We start from the raw sequence: 21,307 nt of genomic DNA, 5'->3' as shown, positions 1-21,307 counted from the left end.
TGCAGAAATCTTAAGGTTACATTTATTCTCTGACCTGCTCAACCACCAGGGAGTCAGGGCAAATTCTGGCCTTTCAGTGCTTTAAACTTCTTCCCGACTCTATTTCGCAGTTCTAAACAAATAAGGTTCCCATTCATTTTGTGTGCAGTGTTTGCAATGCCAAATACCTAAGCCTGTAGACCATATGAGTTATTCAACTGTATGGGAAGGAAAAAGAAAAACAAATGACTAATCAGCCAACTAAGGCTTCCCAAAGCCCACACAGTGATGAGGAGATTCAGGGGGGAAAAAAAGCTGGGATACCATGCTGTGGTGCTTACACATAGTCAACAGGGGGTGGAAAGGGAAAGGAGAAACCAAGAAAAGAAAGGCAGAGTTGCTGCAGCCAAGTGTCTCATAAAATTGCCACGTTTTAGCCTGAGTTTATTGTCTGTTAGTGTCGGTAATTGAATTGCTTTCTCTCCTGTGGGCTAGTATGTGAGCCTACCTCCTTTTTCTATGATCAGCATTAAAGTGTTCCCAGTTAAATCGGTTCCTTTGATTCATTCATCCATTCAACACATACTTATTGAGACTCAACAGCGTGCAGAGTTGGACTTAGAATGCATTTGAAGTCTGAGAAAGGGCAGCACTGAACTTAGCCATGAGTGTGCTTCAGAGAGAAGATGCCTAAATGTGCTGTGATGGCTCCCACCAGCTCTGTCTCCAAATGTTTCTCTCCATGTCTGCCTCCTATGAGTCAGGTCTCAGGCGTTTGGTTGTCCTGGCTCTAGCTTCCAGCCAGGAACCCAGATGTCTGCATTCGCTGATCTTCCATCTCTTTTTCTACTCTTTGAGGGTTATCGTAGCCTTCCGCACTTCCTGTCTTCAGTGGCTGCTTAAAGTACAAACATTTATTGCGGGGAAATAGTAAAAGTATGAATGAGATCGTGGTTCCAAAAAGAGCCCATGAGGATTCTGATAAGTTTAATTTTGTGGTGTGACTGTGCACGCACGTGCACACACACACACACCCCAGAGCCTGCCTGCAAGCTCATGTGTGGGTGCACGTGTGCGCCCGCGCACACACACGCTTCTGTTGCTTTATTCTTTACTTCAATTGATCCTAATGTTTATAATCGAATCAGTCAGCCATCTTCTCCCAAAATGTAAGAAACTGTTTATCTAGCTGATGATGCCGATGCCAAAGCCAAAACGTTGTACTTCTTGGAGGGTCCTCACGTAAACTGAAAATCACGTGAATTGAATCAGGCCATCACGGAAACCTGGGGCTGAAGGCAGGGTTGAGAGGCGGATGCGCAGAGGGCTGGTTTTCTACTCACAGCCTCTTACAATTTACTCTGTGGCCTTGGACGTGTTACTTTAATTTTTATTTATTTATTTTTAAATTTATTTATTTATTTATGGCTGTGTCGGGTCTTCGTTTCTGTGCGCGGGCTTTCTCTAGTTGCGGCAAGCGGGGGCCACTCTTCATCGCAGTGCACGGGCCTCTCACTGTCGTGGCCTCGCACAGGCTCCAGACGCGCAGGCTCAGTAGTTGTGGCGCACGGGCTCAGTAGTTGTGGCGCACGGGCTCTAGAGCGCAGGCTCAGTAGTTGTGGCGCACGGGCTCAGTAGTTGCGGCACATGGGCTCTAGAGTGCAGGCTCAGTAGTTGTGGCTCACGGGCCTGGTTGCTCCGTGGCATGTGGGATCTTCCCAGACCAGGGCTCGGACCCATGTCCCCTGCATTGGCAGGCAGATTCTCCACCACTGCGTCATCAGGGAAGCCCCGTCACTTTTATTTTAAAACATAGATATAAACATAAAAAAACTGTAAATACAAATATATACCCACCTATATCTTTAGCACCAATCATATGCGACCGTCTTGTACTAACTGTATTAGTGTGATAGGGCTGCCATAACAAAATATCACCGATGAGCTGGTAAACAACAGAAGTTTGTTTTTCCTCAGTTCTAGAGACCAGAAGTCCAAGAGCAAGGTGTTGCAGATCTGGTTTGCTCTGAGGCCAGTCTCCCTGAGAATGGCTGAGCTCTGGCTGTGCTCTGGCTCTGTCCTCATGTGGCCTTTCCTCTGTGTGTTCCTCTGGTGCCTCTTCTTCTTCTTGTATTGGCCTCATTTGGACTGAATGCCCTCTTTATCTCCAAATGTGGTTACATTCAGAGGTGTTGGGACTTCAATATAAGAATTTAAAGGGGGGCGGGGATAGAGTTCAGCCCATAACACTTGATGCAAGGCAACAAAAATAAATGGGGCATAGTTCTTGCCCCTGAGGATCCAGTCATTGAAACAGAAATAAAGTTAATTATACTATAGTGTAAGAAGTGTAGCAATAGAGGCAGACACTCAGTATAGTGAGGGCACAGAGGAGAACCAGCAAGTCAAGTCACCTTAACTCACAGAGAGAACCAGGAGGGAGACAGTGTTTGTACTGGGTCTTCCCGTCTTAGTAGGACTTCTCCAGGTCAGTAGGAGAGGATGAGGAAAGGAATGGGCATTTGATATGGGTGGATATTTAGGGTCAATCCAGTGGCCCAAAAGGGCCAGTTCTGTCTCATATTAAGGACCTCCTGTGTTGGGAGGAGAGAAATGTGTCCCAGCTCTGCTTAGCCAGTTAGATCTCTAACTGGTCTAAATCTCATATAAGCCTATTTAAGCTGTGGTGAATTTTGTACTCTGTGTGCAGTGCTGTCCTAGGGTCCTTGAAGACAGAAAGGACACTAACCCTGTCTCTTCATAATCTGAATAGGGAGATCAGAGACAATTGAAATAACTTGAATAACATTACAAGGCAACAAATGAATAATTCCAAAGAATATTTGCCTCTTTCCCTCTAGATAAAAAGAATGTTATACTGAATCTTCTTTACGTTTTGCTCAAGGAATCAAACGGTCTATGACAGTGTTTTTCAAACTTGAGCAATATATTTAAAAACTTCACAGATCCTCCTTGTGTTACCTTAAATTATTAATGTTATGTAAGAGCATAGATGCAAGAGCCACATTTCCTGGGTTTGAATCTTAGATCTACCATTTATTGGTTATGTGACCTTGGCCAAATCACTAAACTCTCTTTGCCTCGGTCTTCTCATCTGTGAAATGGGGATGATAATAATACCTATATTCATAATAATGTTATGAGAATTAAATTAGTTAATATTTGTTTTATTAGGTTCTTTTTTAAAATTTACAATGTTGCATTTAATTTCTGCTGTACAGCAAAGTGACACTTATATATATTCTTTTTAAGAAAAATTTTGTTGTAGTAGATTTACAATGTTGTGCTAATTTCTGCTGTACAGCAAAGTGACTCAATTATACATATATATATCTTCATGTTCTTTTCCATTATGGTTTATCACAAGATATTGAATATAGTTCCCTGTGCTATACAGTAGGACCTTGTTGTTCATCCATCCTATATATAATAGTTTGCATCTGCTAATCTCAAACTCCCAATCCTCCCCCCCCAACTCCTTGGCAGCGACCAGTCTCTTCTCTATGTCTGTGAGTCTGTTTCTGTTTCATAGATAAGTTCATTTGTGTCATATTTTAGATTCCACATATAAGTGATATCATATGGTATTTGTCTTTCTGTTTTACTTAGTATGATAATCTCTACGTCCATCCATGTTGCTGCAAATGTCATTATTTCATTCTTTTTAATGGCTGAGTCATATTCCATTGTATATATATACCACATCTTCTCTATCCATTCATCTGTCAATGGACATTTAGGTTGCTTCCATGTTTTGGCTATTATAACTAGTGCTGCTGTGAACATAGGTGTGCATGTATCTTTTCGAATTATAGTTTTGTCTGGGTATATGCCCAGGAGTGGGATTGCTGGATCATATGGCAACTCTGTTTTTAGTTTTTTAAGGAACCTCCATACTGTTTTCCATAGTGGCTGCACCAATTTACATTCCCACCAACAGTGTAGGAGGGTTCCCTTTTCTCCACACCCTCTCCAGTATTTATTATTTGTAGACTTTTTAATGATGGCCATTCTGACTGGTGTGAGGTGGTACCTCACTCTTGTTTTGACTGGCATTTCTGTAATAATTAGTGATGTTGAGCATCTTTTCATGTGCCTCTTGGCCATCTGTATGTCTTCTTTAGAGAAATGTCTATTTAGGTCTTCTACCCATTTTTTGACTGCGTTGTTTGCTGTTATTTAATTGTAGGAGCTGTTTGTATATTTTGGAAATTAAGCCCTTGTCAGTCGCATCATTTGCAAATATTTTCTCCCAGTCTGTAGGTTGTCTTTTCATTTTGTTTATGGTTTCCTTTGCTCTGCAAGAGTTTATAAGTTTGATTAGGTCCCATGTGTTTATTTTTGCTTTTATTTCCATTGCCTTGGGAGACTGACTTAAGAAAACATTGGAACGATTTATGTCAGAGAATGTTTTGCCTATGTCCTCTTTTAGGAGTTTTATGGTGCCTTGTCTTATATTTAGGTCTTTAAATCATTTTGAGTTTATTTTTGTGTATAGTGTGAGGGTGTGCTCTAGCTTCATTGATTTACATGTGACTGTCCAAATTTCCCAACACCACTTGCTGAAGAGACTGTCTTGTATATTCTTGCCTCTTCTGTCGAAGATTAACAGTCCATAGGTGTGTGGGTTTACTTCTAGGCTGTCTATTCTGTTCCATTGATGCATATGTCTGTCTGTGTGCCAATACCATGCTGTTTTGATTACTGTAGCTTTGTAGTGTTGTCTGAAGTCTAGGAGCATTATGCCTCCTGCTTTGTTCTTTTTCCTCAGGATCTTCTTTTTATCTTCTTTTAATCTCCTTTTATGAACTCCTGAGAATATGTAGTCAGCCTATGGAGTTAGAGACCCTAGTTTGAGTAAGGAGGTATCCCATATATGCTAATGATCTCTGTGAAGACTATACAGGAGGATGGTTGTATGGGAGTGCTGCTTATACGCGTGGGGCTACAAGGTACTCACACATGTACCTCTTCTTTGTATTTCTTTCTTTTAATTATAGTTAATTTACAATGTCATGTTAGTTTCAAGTGTACAGCAAAATGACTCAGTTATATATATATATTCTCTTTCAGATTCTCTTCCATTATAGGTTATTACAAGATATTGAGTATAGTTCCCTGAGCTATACAGTAGGTCCTTGTTGTTTACCTATTTTATATATAGTACTGTGTATGTGTTAATCCCAACCTCCTAATTTATTTCCCCCCCCTCCCCTGCTTTTCCCTTTGGTAACCATAAGTTTGTTTTCTATGTCCTTGAGTCTATTTCTTTGTATTTTCTTTTGAACAGAACTCTAGGTTCTGGAGTAACCCAGAGTTACCCATTGGTATGATGAAATCCTTCATAAGTGGAGATGTCAAAGCAATTATCTTATGGCTTTCTGAGTTCCCAACTCTATATTACAGTCAAATCGAACCTGGAAGCTTCTTTCTCGTGGTATCCGTTATGATGCAATTTGGCATCCTCTCCAGCCTAAATCAATACATTTCATCATTAAAAAGTTCAACCTCTTTGTAAAGAGCTTTGGTTTTCAGCTTGGTTGGGGTTGGGGCAGAAATGCCTTGCTCTGCTGGCCTGTGGACCACTGGCTCTTAACGAAACCCTGCAGAATGTGTGTACCTTTAAAGCAGAGAATCATGGAAGGCCGGCATGCAGTAAGAAATGACCAAGTTCAACCTCTTTGTTTTACATGTTGAGAAGTCAATGCTGAACTTCTCAAAGAGAGCACAAACCTTAAAAAATCATACTTATTGAGTGTGCAGAGTAAACACAGAAAGTCTGTCTTTTCTTGTTAGAAACACTGTAGTCTGGTTCAAGGTGCTCTGGGATGGTCCCGGTACTTCCATCATTTGGCTACAGGACTTTGGCTCAAATGTGGGAGGTTTCTTGAACCGTTGGTTAATGCAGAGGCAGATCTGACTCCCTTGTCCTGTTTTCAGGCTGCTCAGGCCACCAAGCTGTCCCCGCCTTTGTCATATGCCATCACATGTGTGTGTATGTCTGTCCTCTTCTAGTACAGAATTCCCAGATTATATGAATACGTCTTGTTGGCAAAAAGATTCTGTGGTCAAATAATGGTTGAAGTGCAGAGTTAAATAGTGAACATTTCCTAGGACTTCTTAGAACATTTAATATGCCCACATGCATTGCAAATCTCCAGCAGGGGCATAAGCAGGATGTTGCAATTCACTTATTTTTTTGAACCGGACACTTTTATTTTTAGGGCATATCTGGTGGGACCTGGAAAAACACTATGTTACCTAGATTTTAATCCCCTGTCCACAGTTATAATGACTTGGTCCTCCTTGTGCCCTAAACTCAGTGCACTATGCTGGGCACATGACGGGTTACCAAACATGTTTAATGAAAGAATGAGTGAAGTTCCGTGTTTTCCTGAGTTCTCAATTTGCTCATCTGTCATATGTAGAACTAAGATTACATGTTATTTTGCTTGGTGGTTTTAACATGTTCAGAAGGAGAAGGCTTTGAATGAACATACATTGTTAGACTGGGAAATACTTTGTGTATTTTGCGTTACCATCAATATCAGAACCACCACTACCAATCTATTACTATTAGTAGGTGCTTCACAGAAAATTGTTTCTTTTAACCTTTGCTCTACATGGAGTATTAAATATCTCATAAGTTTTATTACCATAATATATATAGCTTTTAAATAGAATCAGGTAGAATTAAATAAAATTTACCAAACATATGTCAATGTTTGCTGGATCCTTGCTTTCTAAGTTGCCTAGGCCTGATAAAAAGGGCACTCTATATCTAGATAAATATTCACCTGCAACCCTCATTCATCTGTTTATAACTATATATGATAATTATTACTACAGCTATATGTGTGTATATATCTGTTTTGTATATATATGCATATACTAATTGCTCAATAAGTGTGTGTGTGTGTATGTGTGTGTATATATATATATATATATGCAAATATGATTTATCAAGCAATTACTATGAGCCAGGTATGATGACAGGCACTTTTTAATTTATTGTCCTCATCCTCACAATAACTCTGCAAAATCTGGCATTATTATCCCTAGTCTAACAAGAGAAAGCTAAGGCCTAGAAATGTTTGCTAAGCACCCAGAAGTTTAGGGACCCTGTGCCTTAATTCTCCAAAAGAATCCTCAAGATGTACTTGCTCAGCCTAAAACACACTTGCTCGTATCTCGCACTTATACCCTGATAAGTTATGGCCCATGCCCAGAACAAGAATATCCAACCGGAATGGAGGGCTGACAGTAGCCAGGCAACAGAGAGTAATATTTGAAGCCTAACACTGTATTACTGTAACTCAAGACGGCCCAAGGCCCAGAAGAAGGGCAGTTTGCCTCAAGTCACAGTGAACACTGACACGATGCCATCACACACCTGGCATTATTCTCAGCTTTTTACCTTGCTCACAAGCCTCACGATAAGCATACACGGGCTACAATTTATGTAAATCATTTGGCAGATAAAGTACAACAGAGGCCTAGAGAGTTAGAGCAATTTGCCCATGGTGACAGAGCTGGTCAATGGCCATCTGGGGCTTGAACCCAGGTAAAGCTAAATTTAGCAGCCGGGTGCTTATCTCCTAAACCAGTCCAAGCAGTGTTAACACACCTAGTGCCTCCTTAAATCCTGTTCCACCTCGGTTGCCAAGTCCTCATCAATCCAAGGGTTCTTGTAACCATCACCTCGTGATGTTGTATTACCATAACTGTCTGCCCAGTGAGCCAGTGGTTCTCCCCTATGTGCCTCCTCAAAACCCCCTCGAAGTCACTGGACCATAGGCGTCCAGCTGCTCTCCCTTGCAGTCCAATTCTCCTCTTCCCCACTGCTCACACTATGCCCAGAGTTTTGCCTTCGGATGTAAGGTTTACAGGGGAGTCATCATCGCACAATTACCCTCAACCATGCAGCGCTGACAATGCAATCGTCTGTCAGCAAATGAGCTGAGCGGTTCCTGCATGAGGCTGTCTGGACCACATTTGGCAAAATCAGGTTATGACCTTCATGCCTTCTAACCAAACTCAGACAATAGAGCTCTCCATTACCCAGAATGGGAGCACAGTTTTCTCCGGCTTTCCTGCCCACATACTGAGATTCACATAGAAGCCACAAAGCCAGAGGGAAAGTATCTCAAGACAAAATGCTTTTGTCCCGTCTCCTTAATTAAAGAGTTGAACTTGTTTTATAGAAGGCTCTTGGAAACCAATTATAATATTTCCTGCACATGTTTTTTTTTCACTAAGGAGCGTGTTCTGTGTTATACCTGGCAGGTTTTCTTCTGGGTAGTCAAAATTTAATCATTTTATTTAGTCAGTGGATAGGGTGAAGACTGATTTAGAGACCATGGGACACTCAGACAAGGCACAAAGCCCCTGTGTGCTATTAATGCTGACCAGGTGAGGAAGACCCTCTATCTCTTCTCTCTTTTCTCTCATGACACACTATTATGAAAAAATTTCCAACGTACAGAAAGTTAAAAGGATTTTACAGTGAATAACCTAACCCCCTCACCCGTACTTAGGTTTTATTTCACTTGCTTCATGTCACATCTATCCTTCTGTCCATCCTTCTATCCAGTTACCAATCCATCTTATGTTAAAGTGCATTTTAAGTAAGTTGCAGACTTTGGTACACTTCACTCCAAATACTTCAGCACACATAGCCTTAATTAAATTTAATATTCATTTATGTTTCTCTCTTGTGAATTTTGAGGTAAAGTTTGCATACAATAGTGTAGAAATCTTAAGTGGACCCTCCACTGAGTTTTGACATCTGCATACACCTGTGTAATCCAAACCCCTATCAAGGTATAGAATATGACCATTACTCCAAAAAGTTTCCTCATGCCACATCCTACTCAATCTACAACCCCACCTCCCTGGGGGCAATCCATATTACGATTTTTTCCCCACTCTAGTTTGGTTTGCTCTGGAGTGTCATATATATGGAATCATAGAGTAGGTACTCTTTTGGGTAAGTTTCCTCCCTCAGCATAATGTTTTTGAGATTCATCCATGTTGTGTGTATCAGTAATTCAGTCGTTTTTACTGCTGAGTAGTATTCCCTATGTATAGATATACCATAGTTTGTTTATCCATTCACCTGGTTATGATTACCTGGGCTGTTTCCAGATTTGGGCTACTGTGTGTAAAGCTGCTGTGAATTTCTGCGCACAGGTCTGTGTGTGCACATGTGCTTTCATTTACCTTGGGTAAATAAACAGGAGAAAAATTGCTGGTGACAGGGTATATGTATGTTCAGTTTTATAAGAAATTGCAAACCCTTTTTTCCAGTAGTTATCTCATGTTACACTCTCGCCCACCATGTTTGAAAGTTCAGTTTGCTCTACAGCTCACTGACGTTGGGTGTTGTCAGTCTTTTTAGCCATTCTGGTGGTGGTGGAGGTATCTCACTGAGGCATTAATTTACATTTCCAAGATGACAGATGATATTGAGTGTTTTGTCATGTCCTGATGGCCATCCACATATCTTCTTTTGTGAAAAGTCTACTCAAAACTTTTGCCCTTTTTTTAAAATTTGTTTTAAAGGAAGGGTCTGGTCAAACCTTGGCCCTTGTTCCAGGGAGACCAATCTACAACCTTGTGCATGTGCTTGTATTCAGAAGCCCCAATCCATTTCTGCTTCTCTAACCCCTGCCCAGGCTCTAAAGACCCTGAAGAGAGAATTTTTTTTTTTTTTTTTTTTTGCGGTACGCGGGCCTCTCACTGTTGTGGCCTCTCCCGTTGCGGAGCACAGGCTCCGGATGCGCAGGCTCAGCAGCCATGGCTCACGGGCCCAGCCGCTCCGCGGCACGTGGGACCTTCCCAGACCGGGGCACGAACCCGTGTCCCCTGCATCGGCAGGCGGACTCTCAACCACTGTGCCACCGGGGAAGCCCGAAGAGAGAATTTTTGAAATAAATGTTGATCACACTCCTCATTTCTTGGGCGCTGCCAACAGGCAGCAGGAAGGGACGGCTTGTTAGCAAAGCCTGGCCCCTTTGTGAGATGTTTGCAGAATGTTTGATTTACAATAAAGTGGTTCCTGGTGGGTGCATGCAGGTGGAACTGATGCAGATCGATTCCAGTGGTGCTAACTAATCAGCTGTTTAAACTGGCAGGGAGAGTGCTCAGTGACAAACATAGTGTGACCATCATTTTCCCCCTAAGATTACAAATTAGCTTGTTGGGGTTTGCTGGGGTGTGTGACAACCTGGAGCCCAGCCTCAGAGGAGCGGAGGGTGGCTGTGCCTTCAGGGATGCCTCTCTGGGATCCACTTTCCTGTAAGGCTGGACCTGGGCAAACAGCACTCTGGGCTGGAGGAAGAGAGATCCCATCTAGGAAAGAGTAGGGATTTTCATCTTCTTTGAAATTCATCTCTGCCCCCTAGGTGAGGGGGCCAGGTGAATTTTAAAGGGGCCTCTCCTGTTCCTCTTTTCTTTTTTTCTGTTAGCTATTTGCTTGACCTCATGGCAGGCCCATGTCTCTTCCTTTCTTCACATAGAATGAGCACACAGAAAACCATCATTTTCTCCCCTCTGGTAATGGAGAAAACTCAATGTCCTCAAATCCAAGCTCTTTCAGGTTGAGGGGGCACTGTTTTGTTTGTTTTTGAGGCTCTTCACTTTGTAGCAGGATCACATTGTAGTACCGTTTAAGCATTGAGGTATTTGCCTTTACAATATTAATTACAAAACCTGATCCTGACCATTGGGAGGTTTTAGGCTGAAGAGGCCAAGTAAGGTGATGAAGATGAAGAGGCTGGTGTAACTGTGGCCCCGTCATGGCCACAAGAGGAAGGCCTAGCCTAGCGCCAGACTCTAGCACTTACCTTGACCTCTCGCTCACAAAAGCTTTCTCATACATATTTCATCCTCGCGATAGCTTCACGTGATGCACAGGGCCCACCATCTTATCTTATACGTGGGAAAGCAGAAATCAGAAGGCATCCGTAAGTAGATGCTGAAAGTGGTGAAATGTGACCTCAAATACAGGTCTTTGGGTATTAGTATTTCTAATTAACAGCTCTGGAAACCTGAATTAGCAGGCTAAATAACGTATGTGCTACATGAAGTGTCTGGAATGGCATTACAGTATAAGAAGGTGGACCTGCTCACAACCTGCAAATTAACATTTCAAAAGGATTTGTTTCTTCAGAACTTGATACTGTTATTCTAAAGTGCTACTGGAGGAATAACCAGGTGAGAGCTGGGACAGGCTGCAACCGGATATTAAAACTTAGTGTAAGCCTCCAGTAATTAAATCACTGTAGCCCTAGGGATAAACAAACAGACTAAGTAGAATAGGTGACTTTATAAAAGCTTCTAGCTAGTATTTGAAAAGGCAGACTATGATAACGGAGGTATCAAGTACTTGTAGAGAGAGGATGGGAAGATTAGTCAATGAATAATTCTGCAACCACTGGAAACTTATTAAGGGGAAGAAGTATATTTAGATCCTTAACAGATGATATGCTCCAAAATAAATACCAAATATTTCAAGATTTAAATGGAGAAACGCAAATTATAAAACTCTTTTAAAATATTTAGGTGATTAAATCTTTGGATTAAGAAAGACTCTCTTGGCAGAAAAGCAAAGGAAAAGTCACAAATAAAAATATTCATAATGTATAAAAATAAATTGCTATGTATTTATAAAACAATACAAAGATTAAAAGCCAACACTGAACTAGGAGAAATATTTGTAAAAATTATGCTGACGGGCTAATATCACAATATATAAAATCTTGTTCAAATAGATAGAAAAACAAGAATCTCAATGGTTATATTAAGGTCAAGAAATGAAGAGATAACTTATAATGGAAGAAATAAAAATGTTAAATTAGCTTTTCTTTGTAAATCTACCAGTAAACAAAGGATTAAAAATTATAATGAGATATTTTTCATGGATCAAGTTAGCAAAGATAAAAATATGATAATACTTAATGTTAGTGAAAATATGATAAAGCAGACACTCTCACACACTTAAGGCTGAAGGTTATATTGTAGGACTTTTCTGGTCTATATGCCTATATATTGTTCCTATTGACCTCCCCAGTCTTACCTTATATTGCTTTCCCTTTGCTCTCTGTTCTAGGATGAGGGGAATTTATTTATTTTTTTCAGTTGTCCTCACACAGATTTTCCATATGCCTAGAAAGTTCTCCGGCTTTCCCTCTCCCCCCTCCCTCTCACTTCCTCCTCTTCTCCCTTCCCTCTTCCCCCTTTCCCCTCTTCCTTAGTCTCCCCCCTCCTCCATTTTCCTTGCTCCTCCCCTTCTTCTGTGTTTATCCCTTTTCCCTTCCATTCTTTCTCTTCCTCTACCCCTTTCTCTTCATCTTTTCCTAGTTGAGACTTACTCATCCTTGAAATCTCAGATCAAACATTACTTACTCAATGCATTCATCTTATTCTCCCTGAAAGTGTCACATTATTCGGTTACTTGCTCTCACACCACCTTATAACTGTCCCATATAACACGAATCACAATGGAAGTGTATATATTTGTAATGGTTTGACAAATATATTTTTCCCTCCCAGGATTACACGGATTGTTCTCACCTTTAGTCAACACTCAATCCCCCAAATCTAGCCCCCAAAAGCAAGTTAATACATATTTGTTGGATGCTTTGACTTTGACTTGCCGAAACGTCACTAGAATAAACTGAGGCTTAAGCAAAGCTAATTTGATTAAACCTATGGCAGTAAGGGAGAACGTACCCCAGCAGAGTCTTAGTCATGGCACAAAAGAGGATGGTCATGGGTAGAAATCTCTACAATTTGAGGATCTGGGCTGAAGTGGTTTAAGGCAGGTTTAGTGTGAAGATCTGATAGGGAATGGCTAAAGTATGATGCAAGAGCTTAAGATTGGTGAGTGCTGCAAGATAAGGATCTTTAAGAAAGTCTTCTAAGTAAAAATAGTTTGACATGTGAGCTGTTTGCTCCTGTGAACAATCTATTGTTTTGACAAGAAGGTCTGTTTATCTAGATGGGCAAATTAATTATTCATATAACTTAGTTTTCAGACAAGTTCTGAAGCTAACAGTGAAGTGATTTATTGCTTTATAGCCTTCGTGGGCAACAACTTCCAGGAAGAAAGAGTAAAATCATGTTGCTAGAACTGTCTTGAGTTCTCAGTCCTGGGAGTTAAACTTTGTAACCACAGGAGATCTCTGTTCTGAGATGAATAAATGGAATGCCATTTTGGCAATACACAATAAGGTCCTTAGAAATGTTTTCTACAAAATTTTCTAGTAGTTCCTTTCTCAGAGTCTATCATTAAAAAAAAAATTAGGAACACAAAGTTTTATGTATGGGGTTTGGAAGTGTCTCTTTGGGAAATTGGGGCAACCATTAACGGGCAAAATGACCTGCCCTGGGGAGAAGAGAAGGGCTAGAGCTTAGGAGGGGGAAGTAGAGGTGAGGAAAAAAACCCCAAAACTGCCAAGCTTTCATCCATTTATGGAAACTGGATTCGTTATCTGTTGAGGGATTCTCCTCTTCTCTGCCCCAGATTGGTCACGTATTTATTAAAACACACACACACACACACACACACACACACACACACACACACGACTCAAACTCCAGGAATGTCTACCATTAAAGCTCTGTCTCCGCAGTTAATCAGTGAGTGATAGACACGTGGCTCTCAGTTCATGTAAGAGAAACAAATCACCTGATGAGACTCCATGGTGGGGAAAATGCTACAAATTCTATGTAGTGACAAGGCTAAGGTTTTTTTCCAAATATCTAGAGCTCTTTGACTCTTTTCATAACAATGCATATAATGAGCAAAACTCACATTTTCTTTGGTACTTTTGGTCAAAGAAATGTTTTGTTTTGTTTTCATACCAAAAGCTGCAGTACTGAGTGTGTGGCAGCTAAGACCCTAGATAATTAGCAAGATTGTAGAAGGTGAGCTGTGATTCTGTCTGAGTGCATAGCTCGTTATGGTTGGCCTTATATCCTGAGGTATGAAGGCAGCTTCCTAATAAGATCCCTAACATTAAGGGAAGTGCTAGATGATAAGAGAGAGACAACATCTGGTTTTCTTGGAAGGCGTGACAAACTACAGATCTGAGATATTTTTGATTAAAATTACAAGCTGCTTTGTGAGCACTGAGGAGAAAAAGCAGTTCCCACCAGGACCTAAGATGGGGTCATTAAGAAAAAATCATGACAGACAAACCCCATTTCCTGGTTTTGATACTGTTTGTAGATCAAGCATTTGTATCTGGATGTTTTTTAAATGGCATTTCACCAAGTCGTCAAAATGTCTTTGTGGACAAATAGGGGGTTGACATACTCAGTAAGGTGGCTAGCACTTGGCTGAAGTTCAGAAGGTATGGATTTAAATATTAGTTTTAACCTGCATTAATATATTCATTTCAATCTGTCGCTATTCATAATAACTGTGAACCGGCAGAGGTCAGTCATAGTGCAATAAAACCTTTTTTTTTTTTTTTTTTTGCACTACGCGGGCCTCCCACTGTTGCGGCCTCTCCTGTTGCGGAGCACAGGCTCCGGACGCGCAGGCTCAGCGGCCATGGCTCACGGGCCCAGCCGCTACGCGGCATGTGGGATCCTCCCAGACCAGGGCACGAACCCGCGTCCCCTGCATCGGCAGGCGGACTCTCAACCACTGCGCCACCAGGGAAGCCCCAAAGGTTTTTTTATGTAGTGCTAACACCCTGTTAGATCAAAGTTCATTCAGTGTCAATTAAAACTCTATGTCCTAAAACAGAAAATCTGTAAATACCTCCTGTCTCACAATATTCTAAAAAGTCATAAGATTTGATGTTTTGATCATGATGATTTTTTTTTTTTTTGTCTGAGCTACTTGAAGTCAAAAGCTCCGGGGTCAAAATATACAGCTTCATTGAATTTTCTAAACAGACATACACCCATATTTTCATAGTACACATCAGTGTCAAATCTATTTTACCCAATGATTGTTAACTTCAACAACAAGCTCACAAAACTTGTAAATGAGCTGGAGCTAATTATGAAACAATTAGTCAAAGTCTATGAAAATAATAAAATAAATGAATATCGTATTGCTACATCTCATTAAAAGAGTCATTCGCCTAGCATATATCATCATGTTCATATTGCTCCGATCACCACCTAGATCATGTTAGAAAGTCAGGCTATTAACGTGATGATAAGTCATAACCAATAAGGTTATGGATGTCAATTACTTTGTAATTACACATAATGCAAATCTCATAATGTATGTGGTAACCAGTTAGAAAATACAATGTAACTTTTAATACCACAATATAATATATTCTATAAAAGTTATGGGAAAATATCTTTTATTCCAGTGAAGAGGTAACCTTTGGATTCCTGAATTACTAGGCAAAATCAGCCAGCCATGTGGGGATGGGAGCAGAAAGTTCCAGGCAGAAGGAGGGAAGGAAAAATCCTAAAGAGGGAATGAGCATGGCATATTCTAGGAACCAAAGAAGTCTTTCATAGCTGGAGTGGGGCAGAGGGGTTAGAGTGACTCTGTTTGAGGCTAAGAGGTGGGCAGGGACCAGTTCACGTAGTGACTTGCAGTCCAAGGACAACAAGTTGGGTTTCAGTCTAAGAAGTGGGAAGCCATTGGAGGGCTTTAGGGAGGAAAGCAATAATACCCAATTTGTTTTTAAAAGGGTCCAACTTGGAGGTTGAAGGGATTATGGAGTATAGATGAGTAAGAATAGAAGCAGGGAGAACATTAGAAAACTAATGCAGGGACTTCCCTGGTGGTGCAGTGGTTAAGAATCCACCTGCCAATGCAGGGGACATGGGTTCAATCACTGGTCCTGGAAGATCCCACATGCTGTGGAGCAGCTAAGGCCATACACCACAACTACTGAAGCCTGCACACCTAGAGCCTGTGCTCTGCAACAAGAGAGGCCATGGCAATGAGAAGCCCGTGCATAGCAATGAAGACCCAGTGCAGACATAAATAAATAAATAAATTTATTAAAAACCCCAAAACTAATGCATTAGTCTACACAAGAAATGGTGTTGGCTTGCACTAGGGAGGAAGCTGAAACATGGAGAGAAGTAGAGGTATTTAGGATGTAGTGTGAAGGTAGACCTGAGAGGATTTGAAGTTATGGATGAAGTGGAGTGTGAGGGGAAAAGGATGCTTCAAGGAGAGCTCCTAGTTCGGGAGCTTGAGTGAATTTAGTGGATGGTTGTGCTGTTAAGTATGTATTAAAAATATATGCTGAGTAGTATGGTAGTTCTATTTTTAGTTTTTCAAGGAACCTCCATACTGTTCTCCATAGTGGCTGTATCAGTTTACATTCCCACCAACAGTGTAAGAGGGTTCCCTTTTCTCCACACCCTCTCCAGAATTTATTGTTTGTAGATTTTTTGGTGATGGCCATTCTGACCGGTGTGAGGTGATACGTCATTGTAGTTTTGATTTGCATTTCTCTAATGATTAATGATGTTGAGCATCCTTTCATGTGTTTGTTGGTAATGTGTATATCTTCTTTGGAGAAATGTCTGTTTAGGTCTTCTGCCCATTTTTGGATTGGGTTGGGTTTTTTTTTTTTGATATTGAGCTGCAAGAGCTACTTGTAAATTTTGGAGACTAATGCTTTGTCAGTTGCTTCATTTGCAAATATTTTCTCCCTAGTATCCCCCTACTGGGCATATACCCTGAGAAAACCAAAATTCAAAGAGAGTCATGTACCACAATGTTCATTGCAGCTCTATTTACAATAGCCAGGACATGGAAGCAACCTAAGTGCCCATCGACAGATGAATGGATAAAGAAGATGTGGCACATATATACAATGGAATATTACTCAGCCATAAAAAGAAACGAAATTGAGTTATTTGTAGTGAGGTGGATGGACCCAGAGTCTGTCATACAGAGTGAGGTGAGTCAGAAAGAGAAAAACAAATACTGTATGCTAACACATATATGTGGATTCTTAAAAAAAAAAAAAGGTTCCAAAGAACCTAAGGGCAGGACAGGAATGAAGACGCAGATGTAGAGAATGGACTTGAGGACGTGGGGAGTGGGAAGGGTAAGCTGGGACAAAGTGAGAGAGTGGCATGGACATATATACACTACCAAATGTAAAATAGATAGCTAGTGGGAAGCAGCTGCATAGCACAGGGAGATCAGCTGGTTGCTCTGTGACAACCTAGAGGGGTGGGATAGGGAGGGTAGGAGGGAGATGCAAGAGGGAGGAGATATGGGGATACATGTATATGTATAGCTGATTCACTTTGTTATAAAGCAGAAACTAACACACCATTGTAAAGCAATTATACTCCAATAACAATGTTAAAATATATATATATCCTGAGCAGTATCTACTGTTTGGAGGACACTTTGTAGGGCAAGATACATTTTTCTAACTTCTAAAATACTTCTATTACTAACAGATTGTGGATGCAAATATTTTTTTTTTTTTTTTACTTTTGAAAAGTTCCTATTTATTAATGTGCTTTTCTGTGCCTAAAAATAATTATTCTTTTTTTTTAACATGTTTATTGGAGTACAACTGCTTTACAATGGTGCGTTAGTTTCTGCTTTACAACAAAGTGAATCAGTTATACATATACGTATATTCCCATATCTCTTGCGTCTCCCTCCCTCCCACCCTCCCTATCCCACCCCTCTAGGTGGTCACAAACCACCTAGCTGATCTCCCTGTGCCATGAAGCTGCTTCCCACTAGCTATACACCCTACGTTTGGTAGTGTATATATGTCCATGCCACTCTCTCACTTCGTCACAGCTTACCCTTCCCCTCCCCATATCCTCAAGTCCATGCTCTAGTAGGTCTGTGTCTTTATTCCCGTCTTACCCCTAGGCTCTTAATGACATTTTTTTTCTTCTTAGATTCCATATATATGTGTTAGCATACGGTATTTGTCTTTCTGTTTCTGACTTACTTCACTCTGTATGACAGACTCCAGGTCCATCCACCTCACTACAAATAACTCAATTTCGTTTCTTTTTATGGCTGAGTAATATTCCATTGTATATATGTGCCACATCTTTAACGATTCATCTGTTGATGGACACTTAGGTTGCTTCCATGTCCTGGCTATTGTAAATAGAGCTGCAATGAACATTTTGGTACATGACTCTTTTTGAATTATGGTTTTCTCAGGGTATATGCCCAGTAGTGGGATTGCTGGGTCATACGGTAGTTCTATTTGTAGTTTTGTAAGGAACCTCCATACTGTTCTCCATAGTGGCTGTATCAATTTACATTTGCACGAGCAGTGCAAGAGTGTTCCCTTTTCTCCACACCCTCTTCAGCATTTATTGTTTCTAGATTTTTTGATGATGGCCATTCTGAGCAGTGTGAGATGATATCTCATTGTAGTTTTGATTTGCATTTCTCTAATGATTAATGATGTTGAGCATTCTTTCATGTGTTTGTTGGCAATCCGTATATCTTTGGAGAAATGTCTATTTAGATCTTCTGCCCAGTTTTAGATTGGGTTGTTTTTTTGTTATTAGGCTGCATGAGCTGCTTGTAAATTTTAGAGATTAATCCTTCATCAGTTGCTTCATTTGCAAATATTTTCTCCCATTCTGAGGGCTGTCTTTTGGTCTTATGGTCTCCTTTGCTGTGCAAAAGCTTTTAAGTTTCATTAGGTCCCATTTGTTTATTTCTGTTTTTATTTCCATTTCTCTAGGAGGTGGGTCAAAAAGGATCTTGCTGTGATTTATGTCACAGAGTGTTCTGCCTATGATTTCCTCTGAGAGTTTGATAGTGTCTGGCCTTACATTTAGGTCTTTAATCCATTTTGAGCTTATTTTTGTGTATGGTGTCAGGGAGTGTTCTAATTTCATACTTTCACATGCACCTGTCCAGTTTGCCCACACCACTTATTGAAGAGGGTGCCTTTTCTCCACTGTATATTCTTGCCTCCTTTATCAAAGATAAGGTAACCATATGTGTGTGGGTTTATCTCTGGGCTTTCTATCCTGTTCCATTGATCTATATTTCTGTTTTTGTGCCAGTACCATACTGTCTTTATTACTGTAGCTTTGTAATATAGTCTGAAGTCAGGGAGCCTGATTCCTCCAGCTCCATTTTTCCTTCTCAAGATTGCTTTGGCTATTCGGGGTCTTTTGTGTTTCCATACAAATTGTGAAATTTTTTGCTCTAGTTCTGTGAAAAATGCCAGTGGTAGTTTCATAGGGATTGCATTGAATCTGTAGATTGGTTTGGGTCGGAGAGTCATTTTCACAATGTTGATTCTTCCAATCCAAGAACATGGTATATCTCTCCATCTATTTGTATCATCTTTAATGTCTTTCATCAGTGTCTTATAATTTTCTGCATACAGGTCTTTTGTCTCCTTAGGTAGGTTTATTCCTAGATATTTTATTCTTTTTGGTGCAGTGGTAAATGGGAGTGTTTTCTTAATTTCACTTTCAGATTTTTCATCAATAGTGTATAGGAATGACAGAGATTTCTGTGCATTAATTTTGAATCCTGCTAGTTTACCAAATTCATTAATTAGCTCTAGTAGTTTTCTGGTAGCATCTTTAGGATTCTCTATGTATAGCATCATGTCATCTGCAAACAGTGACAGCTTCACTTCTTCTTTTCCGATTTTGATTCCTTTTATTTCTTTTTCTTCTCTGATTGCTATGGCTAGAACTTCCAAAACTATGTTGAATAAGAGTGGTGAGAGTGGGCAACCTTGTCTTGTTCCTGATCTTAGTGGAAATGCTTTCAGTTTTTCACCATTGAGAGTGATGTTGGCTGTGAGTTTGTCATATATGGCCTTTATTAGGTTGAGGAAAGTTCCCTCTATGCCTACTTCCTGCAGGGTTTTTATCATAAATGGGAGTTGAATTTTGTCGAAAGCTCTGTCTGCATCTATTGAGATAATCATATGCTTATTTTCCTTCAATTTGTTAATATGGTGTATCACGTTGATTGGTGTATATTGAAGAATCCTTGCATTCCTGAAATAAACCTCACTTGATCATGGTGTAGGATCCTTTTAATGTGCTGTTGGATTCTGTTTGCTAGTATTTTGTTGAGGATTTTTGCATCTATGTTCATCAGTGATACTGGCCTGTAGTTTTCTTTCTTTGTGACATCTTAGTCTGGTTTTGGTATCCGGGTGACGGTGGCCTTGTAGAATGAGTTTGGGAGTGTTCCTCCCTCTGCTGTATTTTGGAAGAGTTTGAGAAGGATAGGTGTTAGCTCTTCTCTAAATGTTTGATAGAATTTGCCTGAGAAGCCATCTGGTCCTGGGCTTTTGTTTGTTGGAAGATTTTTAATCACAGTTTCAATTTCAGTGCTTGTGATTGGTCTGTTCATATTTTCTATTTCTTCCTGGTTCAATCTTGGCAGGTTATGCATTTCTACGAATTTGTCCATTTCTTCCAGGTTGTCCATTTTATTGGCATAGACTTGCTTGTAGTAATCTCTCATGATCTTTTGTATTTCTGCAGCGTCAGTTGTTACTTCTCCTTTTCATTTATAATTCTATTGATTTGAGTCTTCTCCCTTTTTTTCTTGATGAGTCTGGCTAATGGTTTATCAGTTTTGTTTCTCTTCTCAAAGAACCAGCTTTTACTTTTATTGATCTTTGTTATCATTTCCTTCATTTCTTTTCCATTCATTTCTGATCTGATCTTTATGGTTTCTTTCCTTCTAATAACTTTGGGGTTTTTTGTTCTTCTTTCCCTAATTGCTTTAGGTGCAAGGTTAGCTTGTTTATTTGAGATGTTTCCTGTTTCTTAAGGTAGGATTGTATTGCTATAAACTTCCCTCTTAGAACTGCTTTTGCTGCATCCTATAGATTTGGATCATCGTGTCTCCATTGTCATTTGTTTCTAGGTATTTTTTTTTATTTCCTCTTTAATTTCTTCAGTGATACCTTCGTTATTAAGTAATGTATTGTTTAGCCTCCATGTGTTTGTATTTTTTACAGATCTTTTCCTGTAATTGATATCTAATCTCATAGCATTGTGGTCAGAAAAGATACTTGATAGGAGTTCAATTTTCTTAAATTTACCAAGGCTAGATTTGTGACCCAAGATATGATCTATCCTGGAGAATGTTCAAAGAGCACTTGAGAAAAATGTGTACTCTGTTGTTTTTGGATGGAATGTCCTATAAATATCAACTAAGTCCATCTTGTTTAATGTATCATTTAAAGCTTGTGTTTCCTTCTTTATTTTCATTTTGGATGATCTGTTCATTGGTGAAAGTGGGGTGTTAAAGTCCCCTACTATGATTTTGTTACTGTCAATTTCCCTTTTTATGGTTGTTAGTATTCGCCTTATGTAT

This window comes from Orcinus orca, chromosome 14 (genome assembly GCF_937001465.1).
Source record: "Orcinus orca chromosome 14, mOrcOrc1.1, whole genome shotgun sequence".
Lineage (NCBI taxonomy): Eukaryota > Metazoa > Chordata > Mammalia > Artiodactyla > Delphinidae > Orcinus > Orcinus orca.
Note: the sequence above shows the minus strand (reverse complement) of the source record.